Source organism: Oryctolagus cuniculus, chromosome 6 (assembly GCF_051225735.1).
Source record: "Oryctolagus cuniculus isolate XC-2025 breed Fujian yellow rabbit chromosome 6, ASM5122573v1, whole genome shotgun sequence".
Lineage (NCBI taxonomy): Eukaryota > Metazoa > Chordata > Mammalia > Lagomorpha > Leporidae > Oryctolagus > Oryctolagus cuniculus.
Window position 1 is genome coordinate 15,785,900 of NC_142872.1, and position 16,905 is coordinate 15,802,804.

Below are 16,905 nucleotides of genomic sequence, written 5' to 3' on the forward strand. Positions count from 1 at the left end.
GATATTAGATATTTCTAAACTGTAGGCCTTACAAAGTCTACTATTTCACACTTAGAATATGTGAGGTTACATATTTCTACTTAATAGAAGTAATAATGAAAAATAGGAAAATATTTTGATTGTGCCTTTTCTGTAAAATGTAAGTTGAAGCATCCTTAGAACTGTGAAAGCGAGAGAAAATGAATGAAGGAAACCTAAGTTATGTATGGGTCATGAAGGGGAATAAACTGTGTTTTCGTTATTTTCATTGTTTTTGCAGGACATCCAGCAGACTAACAGCACTACTGGGGATCAGTGATCACCATTGCTAGGAAGTGATCAGTGGATATCGATGGTTAGTTTGTTGGAATGTATCTCTGGGCACGCAACAAGTTTTCCAAACTTCTGATTTTCCTCTTTGTGGAGCCTGAGTGGTGCTTAACTCTGGGAGCAGCTTTGATGACTGCACATAGGTGACTTGGTCCCATGCTGCACCTGTAGCCTGGCCTTAAAGCCTCACCTGTGCTTGGTGAGCATTTTCCTGCTCACCCTAGAAGACTGTGTGGTAGCCAAATTCAGGAAAAGGAATCACAAGGCAACAAAAAAAGTGCAGTATTACATTTGAGCACATTTAAATGTTTATTTTTATTAATTTGAAAGGCTGGGGCCGGTGCTGTGACGCAGCAGGTTAATGCCATGTCCTGAAGCGCCGGCATCCCATATGGGTGCTGGTTCAAGACCCAGCTGTTCCACTTCCAATCCAGCTCTCTGCTATGGCCTGGGAAAGTAGGAGAAGATGACCCAAGTCCTTGGGCCCCTGCACCCATGTAGGAGACCCAGAAGAGGCTCCTGGTTCCTGGCTTTGGATTGGTGCAGCTCTGGCCATTGCAGCCAGTTGGGGAGTGAACCATTGGATAGAAGACCTCTCTCTCTCTCTGCCTCTCCTCTCGCTCTCTCTGTGTAACTCTGAATTTCAAATAAATAAATCTTTCTTAAAAAAATTGGAAAAGTAGAGACAATGAGATCTCCGATCTTCTGAGTGACTCTGCCAATGGCCACAACCGCTGGGGTTGGGTCATGTTGAAACCCTGGAGTTGGAATTCCATCAGGATCTTCACTGTGGGTGGCAGGAACCCGAGTACTTGGGCCATGTTCTGCTGCCTCCCCAGGTGTATTGTCGGGAAGCTGGCTAGGAAGCCGAGCAGCTGGGATCTGGACTGGCATTCCAGGATGATGTGGCATTGCAGGCATCGACTTGATCCTCTGCACCACAATACCTTTCCGCCTACAAGTGGCATATTAAGTGCTGTACCAATTGCCTGTTGCACACAGCACTTCTTGTTGTAGGAAAATCTCTTGTTCGTTTTATTATATAATTGCAGAAATCAGTGAGATTAGTTAGTAGCCTTACTTTAAAATGATTTTTTTTAAAAAAATGATTGTATGTATTTATTTGAGAGTTAGAGTTACAGAGAGGGAGAGAGAAAGGCCTTCCATCTGCTGGTTCATTGACCAATTGGCCACAATGGCCGGAGCTGGGCTGATCTGAAGCCAGGAGCTTCTTCCAGGTCTCTGCTGTGGATGCAGGGGCCCATCGTCCACTGCTTTCCCAGGCCTTAAGCAGAGAGCTGGGTCAGAAGAGGAGCAGCCAGGACATGAACTGGTGCCTATATGTGATGCTGGTGCTGTAGGCAGAAGATCAACCCACCACGCCACAGTATCGGCCCCAGTAGTATTACTTTTTTTTTAAATTTAGTTTTAAAAATTTTTTATCTTAATTTTTATTTTTTAATTTTTTTAAAGATGTATTTATTAGAAAGTCAGAGTTACACAGGGAGAGGAGAGGCAGAGAGAGAGGTCTTCCATCCGCTGGTTTACTCCCCAGATGGTTGCAACAGCCGGAGCTATGCTGATCTGAAGCCAGGAACCAGGAGCTTCTTCTGGGTCTCCCTCGTGGGTGCAGGGGCCCAAGGACTTGGGCCATCTTCTACTGCTTTCCCAGGCCACAGCAGAGAGCTGGATTGGAAGTGGAGCAGCCAGGACTAGAACCGGTGCCCATGTGGGATGCCAGCACTTCAGGCCAGGGCATTAACCCACTGTGCCAGAGTGCCGGCCCCTTTATCTTAATTTTTAAATGCCACATCAAATACACTCGTTAAGCTCTTCTGCCCTGTGATTTTATTTGCTTGAGTTACTTTCTCTCCAGGTAGAGTTATCCTAGACGCGATACACTCAACGTTAATGAAGAATTCAGTGTCCCCTTTGCCTGATAATTTAAGTAGAGTGGTTGAAAGCAGCAGAAAGGACCATGTCGTCACCTGGGGCTGTTCTGTGAGGCCAAGCAGTTCAGTATTTAAAGTTTCAAGGTTTGGGGAATATATTGATTAGGGTGAGTTTCAATTGCCATGTTTTCTAGCCGATATCTCATATTCAGTAGCTTTTTGATAAGTAGTCACTAGTGTTTTATTTATTAATATTTGAAAGTGTCTATTGAAGAGGCAGGAAGAGAGATCTTCCATGGAGTGTTTCACTCCCCAAATGCCTGGATGCGAAAGCCACGAGCCTGGAACTCTGTCTAGGTCTCCCACGTGGTGGCAGGGACCTGGGGGCACTGTAGCCATCACCTGCTGCCTCCCGGGGCACGTTAGCAGGAAGCTGAGTCAGCAGTGGAGGTGGAGCTCCATGCCGGGCACTCAGACGTGGGATGAGGATGTCTCTGCTGGAGGCTTAACCCTCTGCCACGAAGCCTGGTCCTTGATAAAATAATTGTAATCAAACCTTACTTCCTACTTCCTATGCTTGGTTCAGGGAGCTGACCCCATGCCCTCAAGGCAAATTCTAAGCTGCCAAATTCAGCAAGATTCCACTAGCACTTGGTTCTTACACGCACACACACAGTCCTGTTCCCAGCTGACAGCTTCCTGTTGCACTTGACTGTTCTTTCTTGTTTAATTGCACGTTATTTCTTTTAAATGCGTTGTTCTCATTTGTGCTTGAAATGCAGGATCCCAGGTATGGAAAACACTCTGAGTGCATGCATCCAGCGCTGGTTCCCACAGTGGCTGGAGACCAGCATCCCTTCCTGCCAGGCAGTGTGCATAGAACCAGGGCACTAAATCCCTGCCAGGCCTCATCTAAGTTGTGTACTTCATCTTGAGCTCATTTGACTGTCATCAAATGTGCAATTTACCAGATTCTCAGATTTACAAAAAGTTATTTCTTGTGACTGCTCATAATGTTTTGGGGCAATTCCCATGGAAAGGAAGGTTTTTTTTAAAAACCATTTTTTGATGATTTCTGTGAAATTCTGTTTGGCTGTTGTGAAGTTGTGGTGCGCTTGAATTTGACTTTGGCAGTGAACATTTTAATGTGGCCTGGCAAAGTACATTAATGTCTGGGTTTTTTCTTTTTTTTTCTTTTTGGACTTTTGGTCTTGGGCTTTTGGAACTGCACATTTATAGTGTGTTTTGAATACAACTGTTGTGCATAACTGGATGTCAATGATTTTATGAACTGTAGAGACAATTTCATAACTTCTACAAATGAGTCTGTTGGTTATGTACTGTTCAGAATTAATAGATATTTTTACCTGGTTGACGACAAAAATACTTTACGTGTGTTTGAAAAAACCCAAGAAGCACTTAGTGTCTGAGATCTGAACCATACACACAGAATTGACTCCCAGTTTTGTGGGAGTAGCAAATTTATTTATTTAATCAGCTGGGTGACATGGCTACAGGGAAAAAAATCTTATATCTAAAACTAAACACAAAGAAAAAAACTTGAAAACAGAGATTTCAAGGCTGCTAAGATCTCCCAAGCAACCTTGCTAACTTTGGTATAAACTTGAAGTAGATACCACAGAGCAAGTATAAGGAAATCTATACTTTGGCTAAATTTTTCTTTTGGTGAATAGACTGCCTGCAAAATGGCCTTGGACGAACTGATTTTGGGTGAAGTGGTTTCTGCAAAATAAGTTTTTGGTGAACGAGTGAACTTGAAAAATTTTGCAAGTTAGTCATTTAGTCAATTGGCTTTCAGAAAGCTGATTTTCAGGGAATTACACTCGTTCACAATTCCCCAGAAAGTGATGAATAGAACAATCAAATGATAGATGGCAACACCAATTAGTAAGGTAAGACATCAAGGTGGTTTTTTTTTTTCTTTCTTTCTTTTCTTCTGGGATCTAAAAGATCTGATAACAGATTGAAGTTGAGGATGAAAGGGTTAGGTACTGCCTTACAAAGACCTGCCAGCTACTGGGCTCATTGGAGAGTACAGCTAAGGCAGAACTGGCCCCAGTATTTATCGTCTGCATCTCCTCTGCCACGCTCCCACGTATGCCATGACTGATAGAGAACTTTCTTGGTGCCTTTGGGCAGAATATAGTGGTCTTGGTAAAAGTCTTCTGGAAGCTAAGGAAAAGAGAAGGGGTCTCCAAGACCCAACTATCCCTAACTGTTGGGGATGTGCATAAGAAGGCAAGATTAGCTTTTGCTTCTTTTTTGGAGATTTTCTTGGTCATGGAGCTTGCTGACCTCATCCTGGCCACTCAGTCAAGCTTGGTCAAGTGCCTTTGCCTTTTCTGTGTCCTGGCCTCACCACTTGGCACAAGCATGTGTCTAGAATGGATGCGAGTGAGGTAGAAATGCCTGTGTCTCTGCCACCCCTATCCCATGCTCCTGGAATCTCACATTGCATGCAGTAGTGCAGGTGGGAAAGGTGACTCAGGTGATGTGTGAAGTTGGAAATGAGAATTTTACAGATGAACAGAACTGAGTCTCACGTAGAAAATGACATACTTTCTGTCGTGAAAAGTCAGAAAATTGGTGTGAAAAAGGGTATTTTCTTTTTCTTTTAAAGATTGTTTAACTCTGACTTTCAAATAAATAAATCAAAGAGGCAGAGAAAGAGGTCTTCCATCTGCGGGTTTACTCTCTAATTGGCCGCAATGGCTGGAACTGTGCTGACCCGAAGCCAGGAGCTTCTTCCGGGTCTCCCCTGTGGGTGCAGGGGCCAAAGCTATGGGCCATCCTCCACTGCTTTCCCAGGCCATAGTGGAGAGCTGGATCAGAAGTGGAGCAGCTTGGATGGGATGCTGGCACTGCAGGTGGCAGCTTTACCTGCTACACCACAGTGCCGGCCTGTAAACTGTATTTTCATGTAGGGGCAGTTATTGGAAGCCCTGAAGCCCTTTGAGATTGAACTTTGGTGAACGGATTCCCTGATACTCTTAGGAGAATCATGGAAGCTTAGGGAAATTGTGAAGGGGTCAGCCAATAATTGATAGGACCAGAATCAAAGTGGTCCAAGGGGATGGAGGACAAGAACTGGGTTTAAGAGAGTTACAGACGGCCTGGCTGCTGTGGCACAGTGGGTAAAGCTGCTGCCTGCAGTGCCAGCATCCCATATGGATGCTGGTTCGAGACCCAGCTGTTCCAATTCTGGTCCAGCTCTCTGCTATGGCCTGGGGAAGCAGTAGAAAATGGCCCAAGTCCTTGGGTCCTTCACCCACATGGGAGACCTGAATGAAGCTCCTGGCGTTGGATCAGCGCAGCTCTGGCTGTTGCAGCCATCTGGGGAGTGAACCTGTGGATGAAGACCTCTCTCTGTCTCTACCTCTCTGTAACTCTGCCTTTCAAATAAACAAGTAAATAAGTAAATAAATGAATAAATAAAATAGAGAATTTTTTTTTGTTAAAGATTCTTTTCATTTGAAAGGCAGAGTTGGAGAGAGAGAGAGGGAGACACAGAGAAATCTTCCATCTTCTGCTTTACTCCCCAAATGGCCACAACAGCTTGGGCTGGGCCAGGCCAAAGCCAGGAGCTAGAAGTTTCATCTGGGTCTCTCACATGGATGTGAGTGTCCAGAGTCTTGGGCCATCCTCTGCTGCTTTTCCAGGTGCATTAGCAGAGAGTTGGATTGGAAGTGGAACAGCCGGGACTTGAACTGGTGCCCATGTGGGGTGCCTACATCACAGGACAGCACCGGGCCCTGGGTATCTGGCATTAAAGGAACTGAGAGATGGAGCAGATGAAGAGGCAGGATTCGAGTTTGGAGTGTCTTGGAGAAGATGGTCAGAGCGGAACTAAAGATGCAGTTAGGACGATACAGACACACATCCACACACACACTAAATACACATATATGCATTGGATGTATATAATGGCATTAAGATTTAAAAGGAATGGACACAAGGTGGAAAACAGGTGTGCACGCCTTGAGGAGTGGTAGTGGTTGCAGCACTCCTGTTAGCAGTGGGATGTGCCTATGCAGGAAAGATCTTGTGGAAAATATTTCTGTTGTAAACAAGTTTTCTTGCTTTTCTGAAAGTCTCTCTTAGAGCACTTTGCCACTGAATGTAAAGATGAGAAATTTACGTTGTGTTAATTCTGTAAAGCGTGGAACACTTCATGCTGGTGTGTTGGCAGAGCGGGTTAAACTGCTACTTGGGATGCCAGTATCCCATATGAGCACCAGTTTGAGTCCTGGCTGCTCGACTTCCCATCCAGTTCCCTGCTAATGCACCTGGGAAAGAGGTGGTTGATGGCCAGAGTACTTGTGCGTGTGCCACACACGTGGGAGACCAGGATGGAGTTCCACATCCCTGGCTTTGGTCTAGCCTGGTCCTGGTTGTTGCAGCCATTTGGGGAGTGGATCAGTAGGTGGAAGATGCTTTTCTCTGTCTCTCCCCTTCTCTCTGTAACTCTTCCTTTCAAAAAATGTTTAAGAAGCCGGCGCCGTGGCTCAATAGGCTAATCCTCCACCTTGCGGCGCCGGCACACCGGGTTCTAGTCCCGGTTGGGGCGCCGGATTCTGTCCCGGTTGCCCCTCTTCCAGGCCAGCTCTCTGCTATGGCCAGGGAGTGCAGTGGAGGATGGCCCAGGTGCTTGGGCCCTGCACCCCATGGGAGACCAGGAAAAGCACCTGGCTCCTGGCTCCTGCCAGGATCAGCGCGGTGCGCCGGCTGCAGCGGCGGCCATTGGAGGGTGAACCAGCGGCAAAGGAAGACCTTTCTCTCTCTGTCTCTCTCTCACTGTCCACTCTGCCTGTCAAAAAAAAAAAAAAAAAAAAAAAAAAATGTTTAAGAAAGTAGCATTTTTCTGTTTGGAAGAATAATATCCACTTATAATAGAAAACTAAGAAAATACAATGCTAACAAAGATACTATTTTCAACTATAGAGATGTTTTGTGTCTATTTGAGTAAAACTGTCACTTTGTATCAGATGATAGGATTACAACTGGTTGAAATGAGCTGGGGAAATTGCTGATTTGTGCAGAACATTCTAAGTACAAAATAATATGAAGCTGTGGGTATGCGGCATGCGTGTCTGTGTGTTGGAGGTGGTGGTGGTGGCAGTTATATCAAGTTAACAATGACAGTCTTGGTGCCATTAATATGAAAATGGAAAATGTATGTCCCAGATACATGACAGCATATTATTTTTGCTCAATGGAAACAGATGTTGCAAAAAAATTGGATCTGAAAGTAATCTTGAGGGAGATATTTTTGGTATGTTGTACATTGTGTAAAGATGCAAATTCTTTTTCTCTTTACAACTGTAGGCTGCAGTCTCAACCATTCTGGGGAAATAGTTATATAGATGTGTGTATGCACGCGTGTGCGTGTGTATACATGTGAATATGTATGTATATAAGTTTTTACATGTCATTTTCCATGAACTTTAAAAATAATTATATATTTGTTTGAAAGTCAGAGTTATAGCATGAAGAGAAGCAGAGAGAGAGAGAGAGAGAGAGAGAGAGAGAGAGAGAGAGAGAAAGGAGGTTTTTCATCTGCTGTTTCACTTACCAAATGGCTGCAATGGCCAGGGCTGGGCCGGACTGAAGCTGGGAACCATTAACTTCTTCTAGGTCTCCCATGTGGGTGCAGGGCCCAGCACTATAGGACAATTCTGCACTTCTTTTCTAGACATCTTACAAGGGAGCTGGGTCAGAAGCAGGACAGCTCAGGCTCAAACTGGAGCTCTTTTAGGGTGCTGTGGACTTTATCCAATATGCCACAATCCTGGCCCCACTATATATTTTTAAAAGCAATAAATAACCTAAGAGGAAGTAAAATTTAAGGAGAAAATCTGACATCTTCCTACAAGAATATGGTCAGTTGATCTTTGATGAAAGAGTAATGACAATACAATTAAACAAAAAATACTCTTTTAAAAAATGGTTTGGAAACAAATGAACAGCCACATTTAAAAATGTAGACATAGATTTTATACTCAGAAAATTAACTCACAATGGATCATAGACCTAAACGTAAGATGCAAGATGAAGAAAGTCCTAAAAGATAACATGAACAAAAAAATGAGGAAACATAAATGACCTTAGGTATTGTGATGAGTTTTTGGGATATACACCGAGGACTTGATCCATGTAAGAAAGAACTGTAGGGCCGGTGTTGCAGCACAGTGGGTTAAGCCACTGCCTACAAAGCCTGCGTTCCGGGCTCCATTTGAGTGCTCGCAACTTCTGATCCAGTTCCCTGCTAATGCATCTGAGAAAGCAGTGCAAGATGGCTCAAGTAGTTGGGCCCCCGCCACCCATGTGGGAGACCAGGATGGAGTTCCAGGCTCCTGGCTTTGGCCTGGCTGAGCCCTACCCATTGTGGCTGCTTTAGGAGTGAAACAGTGGGTGGAGAATCTGTCTCTCCCTCCCTCTCCATAACTCTGCCTATCGAACCAATGAAATCAATCTCTTAAAAATATCAGTAAACTGGACTTTTTCAGAATTTGTAACTTCAGCTCAGCAAATATCAGTGTCAAGAAATGGAACGGACATGACTGAGAGGAAATGCTTGTCAAAGACACACTTGATAAAGATTTTCCAATATACACGAAGAGCTATTAAAACTCAACAACAACAAAATAATCAACCCTGTTAAATAATGGGCCTAAGGTTTTAGACATCTCACAAGAGAAGTTATGCTGATGGCAAATAAGCAGATGAAAACATGCTCTATCACCTATGTGGTCAGGGAAGTGTAGTTGAGAACAACAGTGAGATAGCACCGTGCACCTGTGAGAGTGGCCACAACCAGAGCATGGGCAACACCAAAGCCCATGAACACGTGGGGCAACACCAAAGCCCATGAGCACGTGGGGCAACACCAAAGCCCATGAGCACGTGGGGCAACAGGAAGGCTTGTCCATTGCTGGTGGGGATGCCCAGCCACTGTGGAAGGCTGGCTGGCAATTGGGTTTATAAGAGCCCTATGACCTACCAGTTGCACTCGTGGGTATTTAGCCAGGGGAGTTGAAAACATAGGTCCACACAGCAACCTGTGCTGAGATGTTCACAGTTGCTTGATTTGTCATTGTCAAAGCTTTAGGGCCACCAAGAGGTTCTTCAGTAGGTGAACGGTCAATAGCCAGTGGAGAGGAAAAGAGCTACAAAGACAAGAAAAGACATGGAAGAACGTTACATGCATGCTCCTAAGTGGAAAAAGCTAATGTGACAGGTTCCATATTGTGTGGTTCCAGCGGTATGATGATGTGCAGAAAGCACAGCCATGGGGATCGTAAGAAAGGTTTGATGCCAGAGGTGGGGAGCAGAGGACATGAACAGGTGATTCAAGGAGGATTTTTCAGGATATGAAAATACTGAGTGAGACAGCATAATGACGGCTACGTGTCACTTTAGGTTTGTGCATACACTTAGAACGTACAATACCGGGAGAGAATCCTGAGACAGACCGCGCTGTTTGGGTGATGGTGGCTTATCAGTGTGGGTTCGTCACTTGGAGGCAATGCAGCACTCTGGGGGAGACAGTGGTAACGAGGGAGGCTATATATTTGGAGTTGGGGGCGTATGGAACATCTGACACAGAGATTTAAATTTGAAATTATCCTGTGAACCTAAAACTTGGAAAAAATATCTTAAAGTTGACACTTTAATTGTCAGCCATTCGACTCCAGTCTAGTTATTTCTCTCTTCACTCAGTGTTTGGAACACAAAAGCGAAGACAGAACCAGCGAAGATCAATTAATGTGACAGCAGATATTTGGATATTATGACATCGTGTCTTTTCCTTCTTCCTAAATCCTTCTGCAAAATTTCCTAGGGAGGTGTCATCTTCATCTTTCTCATTTGGGGATATTTCGATAAATGCAAGCTCTGGCTGTGATGTTTTATCACTTAGTATGAAATCATTAATTTTTCAAAGTTTTCAAGTCTTAAGCCCTCATGCCTAGCATTTCAATGTAGCTCAGATCGATGCAGTAAGATCCAGTGGTGCTCAGTGAGAGACTCGGAACCACTATGAGGACTGGATACATGCGGACTCTCTCTCTGTCTCTCTGTTTTTTATTTATTTATTTATTTATTTTTGTTGTTGAGAGCTTCAATACATTCGCAGTGCATTTTGGTGTGGGAGTGAAGAAGGTAGGGAACTACCTCTAAAATTCCAAATTTTAAAACAGCGAGATTTCAATTCCCACTTCCACTTCTAGAAGATGCAGCAACTGAGAGGTGCCAGTTGCGTTCTGAATGAGAACTTTAGAATCTGGGACCCTCTCTGAGTGGCGGCCTCATCCTCCATTTGTTTTAGTAAGAAAAGGCTTATTATTTGCCATTTTTCTTAGCTCCTTTTCTCTTTTGTTTGTCTCAGATCAGCTTCCTGGAAATGGATAAGGAGAAGATTGCTGCTGCAGCTGGGGTCACGGGCATTCTTTGCAGAAGCCCTGGGGTTGGGACAGCCCTTCCAGATTGCCCAGATGGAGGCAATGGGAGTGGATGCTCCTAACCCTACATTAGCAAGCCGGTGTTCTTGAGAGGGGGTGTGAGCTGGAGGGAGTCGGTTCCTTGTGGCGAGTTGAGTCCATTCCCCTGCCAGGCAGAAGGCAATTGCTGATTAATTTTGTCATTCTCATGGACCCTTATGTGGGGTCTACTCAGCAACTGCCCGCTGGCCACTCAAACTACAACAGGAATTGGTGTAACTCCTTAGTTACTTTGGCTATGATAAGGTTTTAAACAAGCATTTAATAATAGTATATAAAATATTTAATAGGACTATTTATATATTTAATTTATTGGAAAGGCAGAGAGAGATAGAGAGAGAGAGATCTATCCAATGGTTGACTTCACAAAAGCAAGGGTTCCGACCTAGGTACTCTGGTGTGGGCCGTGGGTAGCCCAGTGGTAGTGTAACCATTGTGCCAAATGTTTGCCTTTATGTGGAGGTCTGCTGTCAGTTTCAAAGCTGTCTCTTCATCTCTGTGTGTGGGTCTCTTCAGAAAACAAAATAGTTTGAGTGTTTCATTTTCTCTATCCATATACGAATATATATCAGACTGTTCTGGAATGGAGACCAAGGGAGCAAGTTAAAATCGCTGTCCTGATACTTGGGAGAGATGGTGTGGGATGACACACGAGCAGAACGAGTATCTTCCATAGGGAGCGCACTGCTGGATGAGGGAGGGCCCTGAGGCCCACGGCAGGGACACGCTCCCTAAGGATCCTGTCATTTCATCACCATGCTGGTCAGGACCTGTTCAGAAAAACCAACCACGTTGGCGAGGCAGAATGTGAGGGAGGTGACCCGGGTAGCTGCAAATCTCTGCCTGCCTCGTTCCGGAGGTTCAAGTGAGGTCAGCTGGATGCAGCATCCCCGTCCCGTCCCTCTGCGTGACTTTTCAGCTGTGAAATCTCCAGCGTCGGACAGGCCCACCCGGGCTTCCTGCAGGGCTTCCTTTCCAACCGTGAAAACTCGAGACCTCAGCTTCCTCCTCAAGAACAATTTCTCGAAAACATCTGGGCCTGACTCTGATTGGCTAAATGATGGGCTACTGTGGCTAGTTGCTGTAGGACTCTGGTTCACTGTGACACATGGGATGTGCCTGTGTGGCCTCTGAGAGTCACAAAAAAGATGATTTTTTTTTTGACAGGCAGAGTTAGAGAGAGACAGAGAGAAAGGTCTTCCTTCCATTGGTTCACCCCCCAATGGCCGCCCTGGCCAGCGTGCTGCGCCTATCTGAAGCCAGGAGCCAGGTGCTTCTCCTGGTCTCCCATGGGGTGCAGGGCCCAAGCACTTGGGCCATCCTCCACTGCACTCCCTGGCCACAGCACAGAGCTGGACTGAAAGAGGAGCAACCGGGACAGAATCTGGCGCCCCAACTGGGACTAGAACCTGGGGTGCCGGTGCCGCAGGCAGAGGATTAGCCTAGTGAGCCGCGGTGCCGGCCAAAAAAGATGATTTTTAGCAAGAGCTATGGCAGCATCATTGTCCAGAAAGCAGCAAGTGGCTTCCAAGGAGACCCAGGCTGTATATTTATAAAAGTTGAAATTGTTCTGTGTGCTGGTAACTGTGTTAGACGCTGGGGTATCATGGAGAGCCGTGGGAAGTCTGTGGTGTCAGAGCACTTCTATTCCAGTGGGGGTGGAACAGAAAATAAAGAGATAAGTATGTGGAGTCCTGGGCCAGTTATCTGTGTGCTGTTTAACAAATCCTCACTTCTTTGAGCTGCTATAAATGCTGGAGCCGGACCACATGATGGTTGCTTCTGGCCGCTGGCAGAATGTTCAGTTTCAAGAGCAATCACAGAGCAAGGTGATGTCTCCTTTCCTGGTCCAGTCCTCCATTTCAGTTTCATTTTCTATCTAATTTATTGGTTTGAAACATCTCTTTTAAAAATATATTTTAAATTTATTTATTTAATTTATTTTTTGGTCATATGAAAGGCAGAGAGGGAGGGGGAGAGAGACGGAGAGAGAGAAAGAGAAAGAGAGAGAAAGAGAAAGAGAGAGAAAGAGAGAGAGAGAGATCTTAGATGTGCCGGTTCACTCCCTAATTATCCTCAACCGTCATCGCTGGGCCAGGCCAAAGCCAGGAGCAAGGAACTCAATCTAGGTTTCCTATGAGGTTGGCAGGGACCCAGTATTTGAGCCATCGCGTGCTCTCTGTGAGGGTATCCACTGGTAGGAAGTGAGACTCAGGAACAGAGCCCGCATGTAGAATCCAGGTCCTCCATTACGGAATGCGGATGCCCAAGCAGGGTCTTGGCTGCTGGCTGAGTACCCATCGCCAGTCGCCGTGTTTAACCTTGAGTGAGGAAGCACCACAGAGCCAGCCTTGGGCCAGCTGTCCGCCATGCTGGTCTACCTGCCCCTTCCAGCACCTGGAAGCTTGCCTGATTCTACCCTTGAGCGTGGCAGCCAAGTTCACACAGGAGCTGTCGTCGCCTGCACCCGCTGGTGCAGCAAGGTGTTCCTGACGACCAGTGGTAGCCCAGACCCTTCACTGAGCTGATTTGCTGCAACCAGGCTGTATATTCCCGGGGTGGCCAAACCCTCTCCAGAGGGGTCAGAATCTCAGGGTGTGAGTGGGGCGCTGTTAGCTGTAGCCTCCTTCCAGAAGAGCTCTTGATGTAAATATGGTGGCCGCCCTTTCGCACATTCTGCATCTAGGCCCTTTTGGGTACTTGCCTGTCTCTTTGGTTAGTTGATAATCTCTCACTCTATGCCATTTCCCCTGAGCAAATTCCTGGTATACACTAATAGGCACACCAAGCAGTGATAAGTGTGAAAAAGAGAAACAAGTCCTTAAGGGAGGGATTGGTTCAGAGAGTGTGGTCAGGGAGGGATTTTGAAGCCTCCTACACCGAGTGGGTGTAGGAAACTGATAGGGCAGCACGTGCAAAGATCCGGGGGGTAGGTATGGGATGACCACATCCAGAGAAGAGCAGAGAGCTGGTGTGACTGGGGTTGAGTGAGTGAGTGTAGCAAGTGGTAAGAAGTCAGAAAGATACTGTGGTGCCTGTTGGATCCTGATGAGCAGTCAGACTGGGTAGGGCCTGTTGAACCCTGGTAAAGGGCTTGGACTCTGTGCTTTGGTAAAAAGAAGCTGCTGGATGATCTTGATCTTGAGCACAGAAGTAACATGACTTGGCTTCTGGGTGAAAGAAACAATGCTAACAGGTAATGGGGCTATTAAAACTGCTCATGCAAACTGATGGGGCGTGGTCTGCTGTGGCAGCTGCAGGGGGGAGAAGTGTTCATTTTCTGATTAGTGTGGAACTGGAGTTGACCAGGTTTCTTGATAGACTGAAGAATGAATTTGCTGTGGACGGGATGAGACAAGCTTGTTGGGGGTTTCTGTGGGTCAAGTGTTCAGAGTTTTCCAAAAGTTTTAATGTTTTTCTTTGAGAGGCACAGTGACAGAGATAGAGGGAGAGAGAGGGAGAGAAAGACACATCTTCCAACTGCAGTTCGCTCACCAAATGCCCACAAAGCTGGGGCTGCGTCAGGAGGAAGCCTGGAGACCAAAATTCCATGTGGGTGTCCCCTGTAACTGACAGAGTTAAGCATTTTTGTCTTCGTTTTCTGCCTTCCCAGGCACGTTAGAAGGAAGCTGTAGCCAGAACTCAAACTGGCACTCAAACCAGCTGTCAGCCATGGGATGCAGGCATCTCACTTAGGGGCTTAACCCTCCTCACCCCAGCTGAAGAATGTTTTGTTGGTTGAGAAGGCTTTTACAATTGAATTGGAGAGACAGAGTAGGCAATGTGGCATGTGTGTTGGGAACTCAGAAAGAGCTGGAGCTGCATATGGGTGTTCAGGAGCAGCCAGTGTGGAGGTAGTAGTTGAACTGGATGGCATCCTGAATGCAGTGAGTGTGGTTAAGTAGAAGTGTGAGGATGGAGCCTGGCTCATCAGAAGATGTAGACGTGGGCAACATGAAGAAGAACCAGCCAGGAGATGGATGGGAGAGTGTTTGAGTCCGTCTTCTGTTACTACAGGAAAAATCAGGCTCAGTAACTTTGTGAACACAAGAAATTTGTTTTGGTTCATGGTTCTGAGGTCCCAGGTTGCAGGGCCACATCTGATGATTGTCTTCTTTCTTTTTTTTCTTAATATTTATTTATTTGAAAGAGTTACACAGAGAGAAAAGGAGAAGCAGGGAGGGAGAGAGGGAGGTCTTCCATCAGCTGGTTCACTCCCCAAATGGCTGCAATGGCCAGAGCTGCGCTGATCCAAAGGCAGGAGACAGGAGCTTCTTCTGGGCCTCCCATGTGGGTGCGGGGGCCCAAGGACTTGGGCCATCTTCTACTGCTTTCCCAGGCCATAGCAGAGAGCTGGATCGGAAGTGGAGCAGCTGGCATTCAAACTGGCGTCCATATGGGATGCTGGCACCACAGGTGGTGGTTTAATCCACTACGCCACAGTGCCGGCCCCAATAATCGCTTTCTTGTTGGCAGTGCCCCCAACACAGTGCAAGACATCACAAGGCAGAAGACAGGGAGTGTGCCTGTGTGTCCATTCCCTGGTGTCTTTCACTTAGAAGGCCACTCTGATTCAGTCGTTGGGTACATGGTAAGGTTAAGTTTCCACTCTTTCAATGTCTCCAATGGAGATCAAACCTCAGCACGGGTGTGAGAGCTCTCAAACCATAGCAAAGCCCAACGATCTCAGGAAAGAATCATATTGGTACTCCCAAAGTGAGGAAGGTATTTCAAGGAGGAAGGAGGTAAAATTATTGTGTATCAAGTGCTTGTGATAGGGTAAGGTGGTGCTTGAAATCCAACCACAAAATTTAGTAGTGGGGAGGTTTGCGATGACACTGGCGAGAGCTGTTCTGTTAGACAAAGCCGTACTGGACTGGGCACAAAAGGAGGCATGGACTGCAAGTTCATTGGCAAGTTTCAATAAAGGGAAATGGAGAAATGAGGTAATGGCTTCATAGTGTTCCTGCAAATACACTTTGGTAAAACTTAGTTTTACACCTTGGTCAAACCAATGGTTAAGAATGTTAAACTAGTATAGTTTTAATGATCTGTGGTTACTTTAAAATTTACTGGACATGACTGAAATGATCTTTTTTTTCCCACTCAATTCTTGTTTATAGCCATTGTCTATAATTGTACCAGAGTCTTTTTGCTTTTTACTTGATATACTTCTTTTGATGAAGTATTAAGCCATTTTACTGTAATGTAAATTTAATATGTTATCTCAAAAACAAGAAAAAAGGAAGAGAGAAGGAAGAAAGATAGGAGGGAGGGTGGTGAGAATATCATTGTTTTTAGAAATGTGTCTACAAATCACATTGAATCTGTTAAAAACTGATGAAGCATTAAAACAAAAAAAACTTTAAAAACATGTTTGAACAGGATTTGACTCCCAAACTCATGTAATCATTTAAACCCCAATGTCCTTTTGTTAATGGTTAATGGAGTGAACGTGGAGATGACCCCGTTGTGACATCCAGGTCAGGGCCCACAGAAAGTCCTGAGGGCACCGGGGTGCGGCCCCTGCAGGTGGGACGTGGGAGTGGGTTGATGCTTTGATCCACCTGGCTCTGTGCTTTCAGGCTCACCGAGGTCCTCTCTCTGCCATCCTCTTGCCGTGCCAGATGGTTGGACGAGTGGAGTCTCCTGATCTTTGCCTGGGAACCTCTCAACTGTGAGCTGACATAAATTTTCTTCCTTGGAAGCAACTCCTCTCAGAAGTTTTGGTTAAAGTTGATGAAAAACGTATTAAGTTATGTTAGATCCCCAGTGACTGTGAAAGTGTTGGCATGCTGATGGTTCTTGTGCACTTTGAGGGGGCATAGGGAAGTTCAGGAAAGAGACAGCAGGTGCTAGCCAGATAACTATGCTTGAGCACATGAGAGGGATGACTCCAGTGTGCAATTTGTGTGCATAGTCCTAGAAAGCACAGGTTTGTTACCTACAGAAAGAGAAGATGATATGTAAGAAGTGGAGTGTGTATATTTAGTGGTGGCACCTCATGGATATTCTAAGCTTAAAATTTCCATTTCCTTAGAAAAATCCCAGCCGTGCCTTTGGTTAAGATTGAGAAGGGGGAGGCCGGCGCTGTGGCTCAATAGGCTAATCCTCCGCCTTGCGGCACCGGCACACCAGGTTCTAGTCCCAGTTGGGGCACTGGATTCTGTCCCGGTTGCCCCTCT

General features: G+C 45.7%; 1 long non-coding RNA gene across 10 annotated transcripts in view; it reads left to right on the top strand.

The window, feature by feature from the left end:
• Positions 1-16,905, top strand: part of LOC138850050 (uncharacterized) — a 111,118-nt gene that overhangs the window by 53,035 nt on the left and 41,178 nt on the right. For 4 of the 10 annotated variants that reach the window (XR_016235284.1, XR_016235285.1, XR_016235283.1 and 1 more), the window contains exon 3: positions 16,306-16,397. The exons of 3 other annotated variants lie outside the window; for them this stretch is intronic. This is a non-coding gene — a long non-coding RNA (uncharacterized LOC138850050). Of the gene's footprint in view, positions 1-259; positions 335-16,305; positions 16,398-16,905 lie in introns of all 10 variants that reach the window. 3 more of the 10 variants (XR_016235293.1, XR_016235289.1, XR_016235291.1) reach the window with 1 other exon arrangement.